The 12,778-nt window shown below is 57.2% G+C and overlaps 1 protein-coding gene across 4 annotated transcripts in view; it reads right to left on the bottom strand.

Moving 5' to 3' along the window:
* CXXC5 (CXXC finger protein 5) overlaps positions 1 to 12,101 on the bottom strand; it is a 37,020-nt gene extending 24,919 nt beyond the window's left edge. Inside the window, exon 1 of one of the 4 annotated variants that reach the window (XM_073221772.1) lies at positions 12,080 to 12,101. The gene's annotated coding sequence lies outside the window, so the exon portion shown is untranslated. Of the gene's footprint in view, positions 1 to 7,669; positions 7,809 to 7,834; positions 7,975 to 8,093; positions 8,296 to 12,079 lie in introns of those variants that run through there. The other 3 variants (XM_073221773.1, XM_037016244.2, XM_017656472.3) reach the window with 3 other exon arrangements.
* Positions 12,102 to 12,778: the final 677 nt, after the last annotated feature.

Genomic DNA, 12,778 nt, shown 5'->3' with positions numbered 1-12,778 from the left:
GCCGAGCCGTGTGGAAGATGCAGGCAACACCACGTGCAGACCAACCCTGAATGTGCTATTGGTGTTCACAGCCAATCAAGGGCTCTGCTAGGACTCAGTCCCACTTGTCAGTGGGAAGTCCTAGGGCAAGTCCTAAACTCTCCTGCCTTAGTTTCCTTATCTCTAGACAGGGATGCTAACAGCACCCAGGTCATTGAGCTACTGTGAGGAGTAAAGTGAAGGCTAGAAAGCCTTTAAAGAGCTTGCCCTCAGTAAGGGCTTAGGATGGGTTGGCCAATGTCATTACCACTGTTAGGACATATTACTAATACAGTAATAATCTGTGCACAGCAATTGATTAGAGCAGCAGCCACACTCTTCAAACACTTAGCTGGTGCCAGGCACTGTGGGTACGGGGAGGAACCACTGCCATATCCCATTGCAAGGCTGGCAGGAGCAGGCTCAAAAAACCCCATAAACATCTGGTGAATGATGGAATCAATGACAGGAGGCATGGCCCTGCCTCCGAGGACGGTCTGCTCCCATGTGTTCATGTGTGGTGCATATGTGTGTGCAAGCACTTAGGTGTGCACATGTAGTGGGTCTGTGGAAGGGACCTGGGAGGTCCAGCAGAGAGCAATTTATGGGGGCGGGGGACAGCAGAGCAGGGAACGCAGCTGCTCAAGCCGGCTCAGGCCCCCAGCCCACCCCAGGCCTGCCACAGACCTAAGCAACAGAGCCGGTCACAGCTGGCCGCCAGATCAGATCACACACCTAGGCTAGGCTCTGCTGGGGCTGTGGGGCTGCCAGGCGCCGCGCTGCGCAAGTCAGGCTCTAGAGCCCTCTTTATGCCTGAACCGGCGTGGCACAGGAGCGTTCCTCCTGCTCACAGGCTGGCCAAGTCCGAGGAGGTCAGAGGAGGTCACGGAGAAGGGAGGGAATGGTGGGCCCGAGGGCTGTGTGGGGTCTACTGGGCAGGGAAGGGTGGATACAGGGCTCCCCAGGGGCCACCAGGCAGGCCTGGCTCTGTCCTGCTGGGGCCGGCAGCTGGAGGGGAGTAAATATAGTGCGGGGCGTCCCAGCCACATTCCTGGGAGGCCGGCATGGCCCGCCTGCCCGCTGCTCTCGGCAGAGCACAACAGCCAGGGCCCAGAACTGCCACTGCCCTCTTCCCAAACAAACAGAAAAATAAATAAAACCAGCTCTCATGGCCAGCGCAGCTGGGCGGGGCAGGGAAGGGTGCAGGAAGGGCTGGATGGGGCACAGGCAGGCGGACCAGTTGCTGAGGTTTCTGTTCCACTGGGAAGCAGGAGGCCAGCAAAGAGGAAAATGGAGGAGAGGGGCAGGAAGATGTCAGAGACGGGGAGAGGTGCGTGGCGTGAGATGGAGGGTGCGGACAAGTAGAGGTGAGGGTGTGCATCAGACCAAGGGGGCCATGTAGGCTGGGGCAGGGGGCTGGCTCCCAGGGCTAGGCAATATTAAAGAGCCTCGGCCAGTAAGTGACAGAGGTCATAGAAATAGGGAGAACCACTGGAGAGATCCAGGGACCCTGAAGCGGAGGGCTGTCCTCACCATATCTCCCCCCTGCTGCCCCGTCCAGCCCCCGCATCCCACCCCACCTCTAGCAGAGCCAGTCTCCCCAGCTCTCCTTTCTGTTCCCATCCACAAGGAGGACGGCTGAGGGTGGGAGGGGTTGTGGGGATCAGTGATGGCAGGGGACCTCTGTGCTTCCCTCTTCCCTCTGGCTGATCTGTGCGCAGCCAGCCACCCTAGCGAGGCCAGGAGGCCTGTCAGCACAGCAACTGCCACCGGCACCTCCTGGGGAAGGAGGGGGTAGACATCCAGCTTCCCCTCCATAGAAAAAACCCGCCAAGCTACCACTTTTCAGACACCAGCAGGGAGGAAAGGCCATGCCTCACAGCTCAGTTGAGCCAGAGTAGACGGAGCAAGCCAGCCAGCAGGTCATTCCCCAGCCTTCCCACCCCACACAGGCTGCATTCCCAGCCTCATGACCTTGGCCAGTCCCCTTGTTCCAGAGCCTGTGTCTTCACCAGCCCCACCCCATCCCAGGCTCCATGTGAAGAAAGAAAGAGGGAGTAATATATTGAAAACCTGCTGGGGCGGCTGGGGCCACGCATCTGCATGCAGATAACCCTCCCATGCATCCTGTGAGGTTAGGCCTATTATCAGTCCCATTTTACAGATGCGGAAGAGAAACCTGAAGAGACAAAGTGATGCACCCAAGGTCACACACCTGGTCATTAGCAGAATGGAGACAGAAATGCTAAGTCGTGAGCTATGAGTTCTTTTCTTCCTTTTCACTGGGGGACATGACGTCCTTGTCACCATAAAAGCCAACTTTTGTTGAATGTTGATTATGGGTTAGCCACTGGTGTTGGGCACTGCACAACTACCCCTGTGTCCATCTGAAAATGGCGTGGTGAGGCAAGCACTCTTATTATCACATTTCAGGGATAAGGAAACTGAGGGTCATAGAGAGAACACAAGTTACCCAAAGGTCACATATCCAGCTAGAGTGACATAACCAGGATTTGGAGCCAGGTCTGACTCCAGAGCCAGTGATCAAACACACCTGTCTAGGTGAGGTCAAGGAACAGAGGGGTCCTACCGACCCTCAGAACAGACACCATGAACAGGTCAAAAACAAGGCCACAACAGGGGGTGGCCAGAAACTGCTGTGGATGCAGGAATTGGGCGGAGTCTTGGGGGGTCAGAGGTAATGGCACTGCTTAGGGGTCTGGCCAGTGCTCTGGCTGTTCTACCCAAAGCCCATGGACCAGGTAACACAAACCCCTTCCCCCAGTGTGGGGAGACTAAGGCTGGTCCAAAAAGGGCCAGCCAGGCCCTGTCCTGTTGGCCCCCAGGGTTCCAACTTGCACGGCAGGCAGGGCCAGTGTGCCAGAAACTAATCACACACACCCCAGTTCTGGTGGAAGGGGGGCAGGATCCTCTCCCTCCCTCCCAGGCTCTGTGAGCCCAGAGGGAGGCCGGCATCAGAGGCAGGAAATGAAGAAGAATTTGCGATCTAATTGAGCTGGCGGGGGATTAGGCGGCAGAATGCAATTACAGGGGCTGGAGCAGGGCCAGGGGCACTGACACCCCAGAAGTGGCCTGGCCTAGGTGACTGGGCCCAGCCAGTCTCTGGCTAGAGACACCCCCCTATCGGGGGAGGATGGGTAGGCAAGGATTGGGGCCACACACAGAGAACTTCAGCACAGAGAACTGTAGCGTTCCAGCTCCTTGTAATATGTAACACCCAGAAGCAAGAAGTTTCCCCGGAATTTTCCCCCAAGGCACAGCCCTGTGGACTCTTGAATGGGGACCAGGCAGATAGGTACACAGGCTCTCACAGACTGCTCATGCATATAAACACACGTGCTCGTGCTCCCAGGAAAGCCCCATATATCCATGTTCACTTGCATGGGGACAGACTCCCAACTGCAGACACACAGCTCTGGCCTTTTGCTGCCACTGGCTCCATCCACCAAAGGTGGGGAGAAAACAAAACAGCAACAAAAAAAATACACCCATGACCTTAAAATCCTTTTATTCCCATAATCACAGGCTGCCATCGCCGTGGATACGCGCTGTCACCCCGGCCCCAGCCTGTCTCCCTCCACCGCTTCCAAACTCCCAGCAGGCAGGCAGACGGGGAGGCTGCCCAGTTACTGCCAGGGAGGGCAGGGGAAGGGAAGGATGGGGTGGGGGGGAGAGGTTCGATGCTACCACACTCACACTCAGGAGGGAGAGATTCAGAAAGACAAACTGGCAGACAGACAGAAAAGGAAAGGAATGCATCCACCAGCCACCAAAGAGATGCAGACCACTGTCCACACAGCTCAGATATGCCCACTTCCAGATTCACACACACTTTCCCAATTCAGATCCATCACTCAAGGAGTCAGATACTCCCAGACTTACAAACATACAGGAAACAGACACAGACTACTCCAAAATTCTAAGCACACACAACTGAGAATATACACATTCCCAGATTCACAGGGACAAATCCAACTTTCAGATATATACTCTCAGATTCACACACACACGTACATATGCATGGCAGACACACACAACTCCCAGGTCCACAGATATACATGCCCTGATTCACAAATATACACATGCTTAGGCTCTGACACACATTCAACACACACTCACAGATACACATTCTGAATCATAAACACACACACCACCCAGATTTCCCCATCCCACCACACATCTGAGACTAGACCCACACACCCTCATCTAGCAACTGACAGTGCCTTTGGTTTTAGGGGGTTGGTGGAGATTTCTGGGTCTTTGAGGGGGCAGTCCTTTCTCATTGCCCACAGCCTGGGAGGTGGGGCTCTGAGCTGGGGGGAATAAAGGGGGAAGTAAGAGAAAAAAAAAAAAACTTGAGTGGGATATTCTTGTTGGGCAGCAGCGCGTGAGTAACTGGGGAGGCTTTTTGTGGTCTGGTGAGTTCCAGCTATGAGTGAGTTTAACTATTAATACACTTAATCAAGGACACTACACGCATGCACACATTGCACACATACACACACCCACCCACTGCGATAGGACAGGGTAGATGGTGGGGTTAAGGGAGCCCAGATAAAAAAAAAAAATGGGGAAGCCCCAATCAGAGCCCCAGGGAACTGGGAAAGAGGGCGGAGCTTCTGTCGGGGACCAGCCTCCTCGACAGGGACAGAGTCAGTGATTCATTTCTGCACTCCCAGGTTGGGGCTTGACACACAGTAGATGCTCAATAAATGCGTATTGGGCCAATGAGTGAATAAGCGAATTACAGACAAAGAGTGGGCAATAATAAGATTAATCACAGTTAAGTGAGCCTGCCCCATCCTTGGCCAATCAAGGCATGCTCCAGAACACCCTGCTTGGGAATTCTGCCTTAATGATCACCCCACCAGACAGGGGGTTCTAGGAAAGCACGCCTGGATCTGGAGCATCAGTATCCACCCCCATTCTCCACTCTAACCTGCACCCTGGAAAGTTTGCTGACCTCAGCCCAGCCCTCTCCCTCCCATGGGGACCCCCATCTCCATTGCATCCCTGCATAAAATAACTAGGTGGGGTCCTAAAGAAGGTGGGATATTTAATTCTGAGACTTGGTTCTTTATCCAGATATAACTCTGTTCCCCACACACCTCAGTTTCACATTTGCCAAAGGATGGAAGACAAGCAAAAAGCTGGAAAGAGGCAGCAAGAGTTGGGGGTCACAGTGGGAGCCCATAGAACACAGGCGTGTGCAGGCCTGGGCCCTGAATGCAGAGTCCTCCCCTCCTCCCATCCAGCCCAGCCCCGTCGGGTGGACATTCCAGGCCTCACGTGATAAAGACTAGGCCGCTGGCCCAGGGGTAAGTCAACAGGCCCTGCTGGGGGAGAGATAGGAGGCCCCAGCCAGGGTCACCTGCTGAGCCAGGAAAACAGCTGGGGCCCAAATACACACATAAATAAGGCGCCAATGGACAACGAACTGGACACGGGTCTGTCTTCTGCAGAGGAACCTCTGCCTGCCCCCCCCCACCCCCTGGAAAGGGAGATGGCATAGGAGAAGAGCACAAGGTAGACAGGGGCTTCCCTGGGAGAATCCCAGCTCCTGCCAAGACTCGGGTGGGGTTGCTTCCACAAAGCTCCCCAGGGCTAACTGAAAACTCAGAGGTCAGCCTCCCTCAGCTGCTCCCACCCTTTCCCAGGACAACAAAATCACCCTCTCTCCCTCCTCTCCAAGGAGAGAGGACAATTTCCGTTCTGGGACGGGGGTGACAGCTGCAAAGCAGGCCACTACCGCGAGCCCCCACAACTCTTGGTTGAGTACCATCCAGGGAAACTGCTAAATCAACACGACGTGGTAGTAGGTAGCACCGGCCTCAATCTTCCCGCATTGATCTCAAAAAGGGTTTGGGAGGCGGCTGGCTGCAGGCCCCAGTTGCAGGATTTCCTGCGGCGGGTGTAACCCAGGATACTGGGGTCTTTAGGGAAGGAATCAGGTCAAGCTTAGGCCAGCACACCCCCTAAAAACGACTAATTTAAATGCTCTCCGTGGCACGGACGGAACCCCCCCGATTCCCCCCGCACCACTCGCAGCCCGGGGCAGCTGAGGTGGCGCCGGGCGTTCAAATAGCGCTCCAAACAGTCCGCAGCGACCGCGCACGCAGCCCCCCGCCAGGCGGCCCCAGCGGAAAACTTGAAAGGGACTCTGTTTGCCAGCCGCCCAGGGCGGCTCCAGCGGGGGCGAGGGCCGAACGATCATACACGCCCCCTTCCCCAGTGCTTCCTGAGCAAACGGGGGTGGGGGAGGCAGGCTGGGCCCACCACAAAACCGAGGGCTCCGGAACAGTGCCCGCGGCGCAGGAAAAGGTGGAGGTCAAGAGGCTGACTCGCCGCACCCCCCCAGCACCCCCAACCCTCAGACGCGACTCTCAGACCACCCAGGGTCCATAGGGCAAAGTAGGGTGCGGCTGCCAACCCTCAGACCCCCGTTGCAGGAGACAAGAGGAAGGGGCGAGTCTTTCGGGAGGAATCCCTACAGAACCCCCCAAATCTACTGGTGCCTCCCTGCAGCCCATGGCACCAGCCCAATTTCACGCATCCCCTCTGATTCCTGAAGAGGAGTGTTAGCGGTCTTGCTCCCTCATTGGGCGCTTCAGCTCTTCTGACAGGTTCCAGGGGCGGCCCCCCGTTTAAAAACTGGGGTCACTTTCTGTCGATTCTACAAATAAACAAAGCCAGGCGCACCCCGCCGGAAAGCAGCCCATTCCGGGCGAGGACAACTTCCCCCAGCAAGAAAATTAACACATTCTTCTCGTCGCAGGTTCAGCCCCTCGCCCTAGGGAAGCAGAGGGGAGGGGGGACTCGGGGCCGAACTTCTTGGGTAAATCTGGGGCCTGAGCATCTAGGCAGGCTCCTGGGACACCCACCTCCCACACTCCGCAGCTAGAGGAACACCCCCAATTCTCCCTTCCTGGCTTTGCACGCTTCTTGGCCACGCGGGGCTCGGGAGACAGCCTGAAAGACTCCCCAAGGCTGGGGAGGAAGAGAGGGCAGCTGTGGGGAAAGGTGGTGGTGAGGAGGGGGTGACACTTTGACAGAGAAAAAAGGTCAAACTAGATCAGACTACCAGGCACCCCGCGGGCAGCGGGGGCGAGGAGCCGGAGGGGAAACACAAAAGTGGCCCGCCCCCTCCAAGTAGAGGGGGAGACTCAGCCATGCGTGATCCAGGGCGCTCAGGGCGGTTACCGTCGCCCCCAAAACACAGGGCTGCGAGCGGGGTCTCATGGGGAAATGCGCGCCGCAGATCTCCGGTCAGCCGCCCCCGCAGGGGGAGCGCCCGCCCAGCACCCAGAGGTGAGGACCCGGGCTCCCGCCGCTCCCAGCACCCTCCGGCTCGAGCACTTGGGGAGGGGACGGTACCCTGCGGGGAGAGCCTCGGCTCCGACCTACGGCGCCCAGCCCGCCGTGCCCGACCCTAAAACCCTTCTTTTTGTCTGAACTCAGTGATCTGCGACCGAGCCGACTGCGGCTTGGGGAGGCTTGGGTACAGCGGCGGCCACCGAGCGATCACCGGCGCTGGGTCTCCCGGCCTCCCGGGCTCCGGGGCTCCGGCGGAGGGCGGCCCCAACCCCTCCCAAACACGGACCCCTCCTTCCCCGTCCCCGGCTCTCCGCACCTGAACTTCGGGGGAGCCCGCGCCGCCAAACTTTCCGCCGACTTGGAGCGAACTCCGGCCCCGGCCGCGCACCGGGCCCCGGGGGAGGAGAGGGAGGGAGGCGGGGAAGGGGAGGGGGCCGGCCTCGGGGGGGGGATCGAGGGAGGGCCGCGGCCCGACACCTACCGGCTCTCAGAGTCGTCCGGGCCGCCGCCGCCGCGAGGCGAGGGGGAGGGGCGAGGCGGGGAAGCCGCGCTCGGCTCCGGGCGCCGCCGCCGCGGTGCGCTCCGCTCCAGCCGCGCCGCCCGCCGCGCCGGGGCCGGGGCCGGACTCACGCCGCCGCCGCCGCCGGCCCGAGGCGGGGAGGAGGGGGAGCCCGCAGCACCTGCCCCTCCTCCCCCTCCCCGCCGCCCAAATTAAAAAACAACAAAAAGCAACTAATCACCCCCGAGCGCAGCGCGGCGCGACGGGCGGAGGGCGCAGCGTGAGGCGCCCGGACTCAGCGGGCGGCGCGCATGGCCGGGCACGGGCTGGGCAGGGCTGGGACGCGGGGCCCGGCTTCGGGGGGCAGGGGTCGGCCGCTCTTTCCGCTCGGCTCGGGAGCCTGCTCTCGCCGCCGCCGCCGCCTCTGCCTCCCAGCCCCGGCTGCCGCCTCTGCCGCCGCCGCCGCCGCCGCCGCGCGCCCGCCCGGGCAGGAGCTCTGAACGCTGCCCGGGGGCTGCCGGCAAAACCCGGACCGGACTCGCCGCGCCCGCCTCCTCCCCCGCCCCCCACCTCGGCTCCCCTCCCTCCTCCCTCCGCCCCCCGCCCAGCGCGGCTCTGGCCACTTGGACGCCGCAGGCTCCAAGGCCGGAGCCGCAGCCACTGCGCCTCGAGCTCCCCACGCTCCGACGAGGCCGGCCCCGGCTCAGCTCCCCAGCGTGCGTCGTCTTCTCGTTTTTCCTCAACTTTACTTAAAAAAGGACCTCGCCCGTTCTGTGAGGGGTGCTTGGTCTTGGAGACCCACCTTGCAGGGAACTCTGCCGGCCCTCTGCCCCTCTCTTCAATAGGCCGCAAAGCTACAAGGACCAGTAGGGAGAATTTGGGGGCCCAGCCCCGCAGCTCAGGTGCACACAGGGCCGGAAACTCCTAGCTGTGGGCTCTTTGAGCTACACGCCTGTTCAGAGACCACCCCCCCTTACTAGAGTGCTGACCTGGATTCGGTAGGAGAAAACAGGGATTCCTGTTCCCATTTCACAGATGAAGAAACTGATCTGAGAAAGGACATTTGGGTGCCAGCCCATGCCATGCATCCTGGGGCTAAGGCGACTACACTGTGGTGCCCTGAAACACTGGCCTATGAACTGGGAGCCTGAAACAGTGCCTGGCACACAGCAGTGCTCAATGGACAGTGGCTGAGAGAATAAAAGCCCAGATATGGGCCACATATAGTCACCCTCACTCAGTGACCCTTCTATCTGCCCAGCTTGAGCTAATCCTAGGGCTTCAGATGTCATCCTGCCACCTCAAGGACCCATAGACCGAGCCTAGGCTCATATAATCCCAAACTGCTGACTGTGGAAAGTTTCTCCAATTCTGCAAAATTCCTGGGGTTGGGTTTGTGCTTCCTCTGCAACGCAGAGAAAACAGCCCCAAGACCCTAGCAGGGGAGGGGCAGGGCAGGGCAGGGCGGTTGGGGAAGGATTGCCTAGGGTTAAACCTTACAGCCCCAGATCGATTGGGGCCCAGATAACAGGGAGTTAACTGCAGGGACCTGGGTGCCTCCAGCCACAGGCCAGGCCTTGGTAAAAGAAGCGAAACCAGCTCCCACCTCACTGCTTCCTCTCCTCCTCTGTGCCGCCTGCCTGTCTCCTAGGCAGGAGGGAGCCTTGGGGCCTGAGTCTCCCCTGAGCAGCTGCTGACGCCCACCCTCCAAGCCTTGTAAAATTGGCTTTGGAACCTTGACCCAGTCAGGGGGTAGGGGAGTGAGGGAGGTGTCAAAGGGCAGAGTTCATCTGGAATGTGTTGCCTCTCTACCCCTCTGGACCTCCCAGGTCACAGGGAGTGACCCCTCCCCAGGCATCATGGACATGCCCTCTCTTCTACAAACGCTGAGAAGTGTCTGGAATGGCTCCCTAGGGGAGGTGTTTAACCTCTCCTCTCCAGCACCCTTCCTCAAAGCCACTCCAAACATACCATGTGAGTAAAAAGCAAGGTACTTGCTATGGGAACACAGTTCTAAGACAAGTGAACACCTCCAGATTATCACCCCTAAACTGCTTACAGACAGACATTCTGCATCCCACCTTGAGTGTCAGGTGCTGTATTGGGCACTGACCAAAGAAGGAAAAAGGAGGTGGGCTCCCAGGTCTAGATGCTCCAGGATCTCCAAGCACTTAGCCCACCTCCATCTGCTTTTTCTGGGAAAGCTGAGGCACCGACTATGAGGCAAAGTCTGTTCCCCAGGGGTCAGCAGCAGGCTTCAGAGGACTGAGACCCAAGAAATGAAACTCAATCTTGCAGGGCTCTTCAAGTCTAGAGTCAGTGCAGAATCAGGTTCTGCACACCCAAAAAGAACCTCATGCTGAGATCGATGCAGAAGAGTGGGTAGTAGTTTCACCTTAGGAATTACTATTGATACCCACTGTTTTTTTTCTTTTGAGATCTCTGCACCCCCTTCCCCAACTGAGGAAGGTAAAAGCCAAGGAGCTGCAGGCTATAAAGGAGATAAGCCAGGTGATCCCAATGGTGACTTTCTCAGGGAAGGGTGTTGGCATACACCTGGCTGAGTTAAGAAGCGGATCTCGGAGTCTTCCCCTGCCCCTGGAAATTACAATTGGGGGGAGACCTAGACCCTTACCTGTCCAGCCCAGGTCGGGTAGGAACCAAAGAGGAGAGGGGCAGAATGGTCCTCATGGAAAATGCAACACGAACAGGTTCATGTGCAAACCGTCCACATAGATCTCTCCACAACAGGGAGACAAACGGGGGATGGGGGACACCCAGGAAGAGTTGGGTGGCTGGTTTCAGGCCTTGGGGGAGACCATCCCTACACTAGTCCCCTTCCACAAGAAGTGGTGAAGCCATACTTTTCATGATTCCCTTCCCTCTCCCTGCCTCTCAAAAGGAGTATTTAAGTTTCACATTGTTAATCAAGCAAGCAGCTTGTATTCAGCTAGTAAGTTCCTTAGGTTTCTAGCACCTTTGGGGGACTGAGGGGCCCTGCACCCACCTGCCCTGTCTTCTGGGTAGGAGTGTGTCAGTCTAGTACCCTGGCTCCTGCTCCCCTGAATTCTGGTTATAATATCCATGGTGGCATTTCTGAAGCCCATACCCTGGCAGGGCACCATCCTGAATAGCTAGGGTACATTATCTCGTTTTTATCTTGACATCAGCCCAAGTCCTAGTGGTATCACCCCCATTTTTCAGATAAGGAAACTGAGATCAGCACCAATGTTGTCCTTTCCCTGAGGAAAGGTGCTGCCTTTCCTTGACCTGGCTTCCTTAGCTTCCTTAGCTTGACCTGGCCTCCCTAAACCCCTCTTTTCCTCCCGGCAGTCCCTGGCCTCTGTTCACCAACACCACCCAACACTGGCAGTTCCCTCAGACACCCAAAAGCTCCCCTTCAAGTTTTCACAACTTGATGTGTACTGTTCCCTCTGCCCAGACAGGCCTCAATCAGTCTCATGTCACGAACTCCTCACTGATGACCAAGAGCATGTGATACCTCCACTGGGAACTTTCTCTGACTTCTACTCCTAGCCTCAGTTTGGTCCGTATTTACAGGAACACCACCAGGCTTTGTGCAAATTAGGAAGTTACCCCCTTTTGGCAGATACAGGTACCTGTTTTTGGCACAGGTCATGGACTCTTTCAGTCTTCCTAGCTCCCTTTGCCAGGTGCCTTTTTGCAGTGCATGCACTGAACAACTGTACTCTGTGACCTGGCTTTGGAGCCCCTCATTGTCCCCTCCTATGGCCACACTGACCTCATTGCACAAAAATAGCTTTTATTTGGTCATTTGTCTCCCTTCCCCTCATTACCACCACCCACGAAAATTCTTTGATGATAAGGGAGAGTCTCCTACCTGCCCTGGGCCTGAAGCCTGGCACTAAATAGGCACTACTAATAACAATTGTACTGATATTTTTCTGAGCACTTACTATGTGTCTGCCACCACACCAAATGCTTTCTGTGTATACGCTTATTTAATCCTCAGACTCAGACACCTGTTTAAAGTTACAGAATAGCAAAACCAGGAATTAAACTATGCCTTGCCTGAGGGATCTGCCTTTTTCACACTGCAGATCAGCTAATGGCAGTCATTGACGAAACATGCAGTGACTGGGAAATGGCTGCATGGAGAAGAGTGTAGTTAGGGTTGCTGATGAAAGGTGGCCAGTCTGGAGCCTGGCCTAATGTCTACCTGTCTCTGGGCCCCGGTTTCCTCACCTGTATCACAGAGGGCAGGGTGCAGGAGTCTTCAGTAGGGTCACATTGGACTGTGACCTCAGCCAAAATCGCAGGGCAGGCCTGGGGGTGCAAACATGGGCAGAGAAGAGAGATTAACTGCCCAGACACTGGCCCAGAACTGTGGAGTCTCAGCCCTCACACACTGACCATTGACCCTTAGGTCACTGACCCCATGACCTTTGAAGGAACAAGAAAGCTGTGAAACTAAGGGGAAAATTGGGAAAAGCCAGGTTTGTCTCTTAGGAGGCCAAGGCCAGCCCATCTTTGAGAAGTCAGTTTGGTGGCACAAGCCTGGCCCTGAGTAAATAGGGGAAAAAGAGGGGAGCAGACGGGGGGACTCCAGTCCCAGAACAAAATGACTCTGGAGTGAGGCTGGGAGGGAGCAGAGACCAGGCGAACACACACTCGACGCTTTGTATTTCCCCTTGCCCTGGCACAACTACACACATGCCACAGACAAGCAGACATCTCCCTTCTCTGCTGGACACAGGGAATTCAGCCTGCGTGTGGATGTGCGGGGGAGAGAAGTGGGGACTGTGTGGGGGCATCATGCCCCTGACAGTAACTGTTTACTTCCCTAGGCACACTCGTGGTTCTGCTCTCTCCTAGGGGAGTGGGGCTGTGTGCTCCCAGAGGCCAAAGCTGTGGCCCCGGGGCCCCCAGGTCAGGAGGAGGGCG

This window comes from Manis javanica, chromosome 14 (genome assembly GCF_040802235.1).
Source record: "Manis javanica isolate MJ-LG chromosome 14, MJ_LKY, whole genome shotgun sequence".
Lineage (NCBI taxonomy): Eukaryota > Metazoa > Chordata > Mammalia > Pholidota > Manidae > Manis > Manis javanica.
Note: the sequence above shows the minus strand (reverse complement) of the source record. Positions and strands in the feature narration are given on the sequence as shown.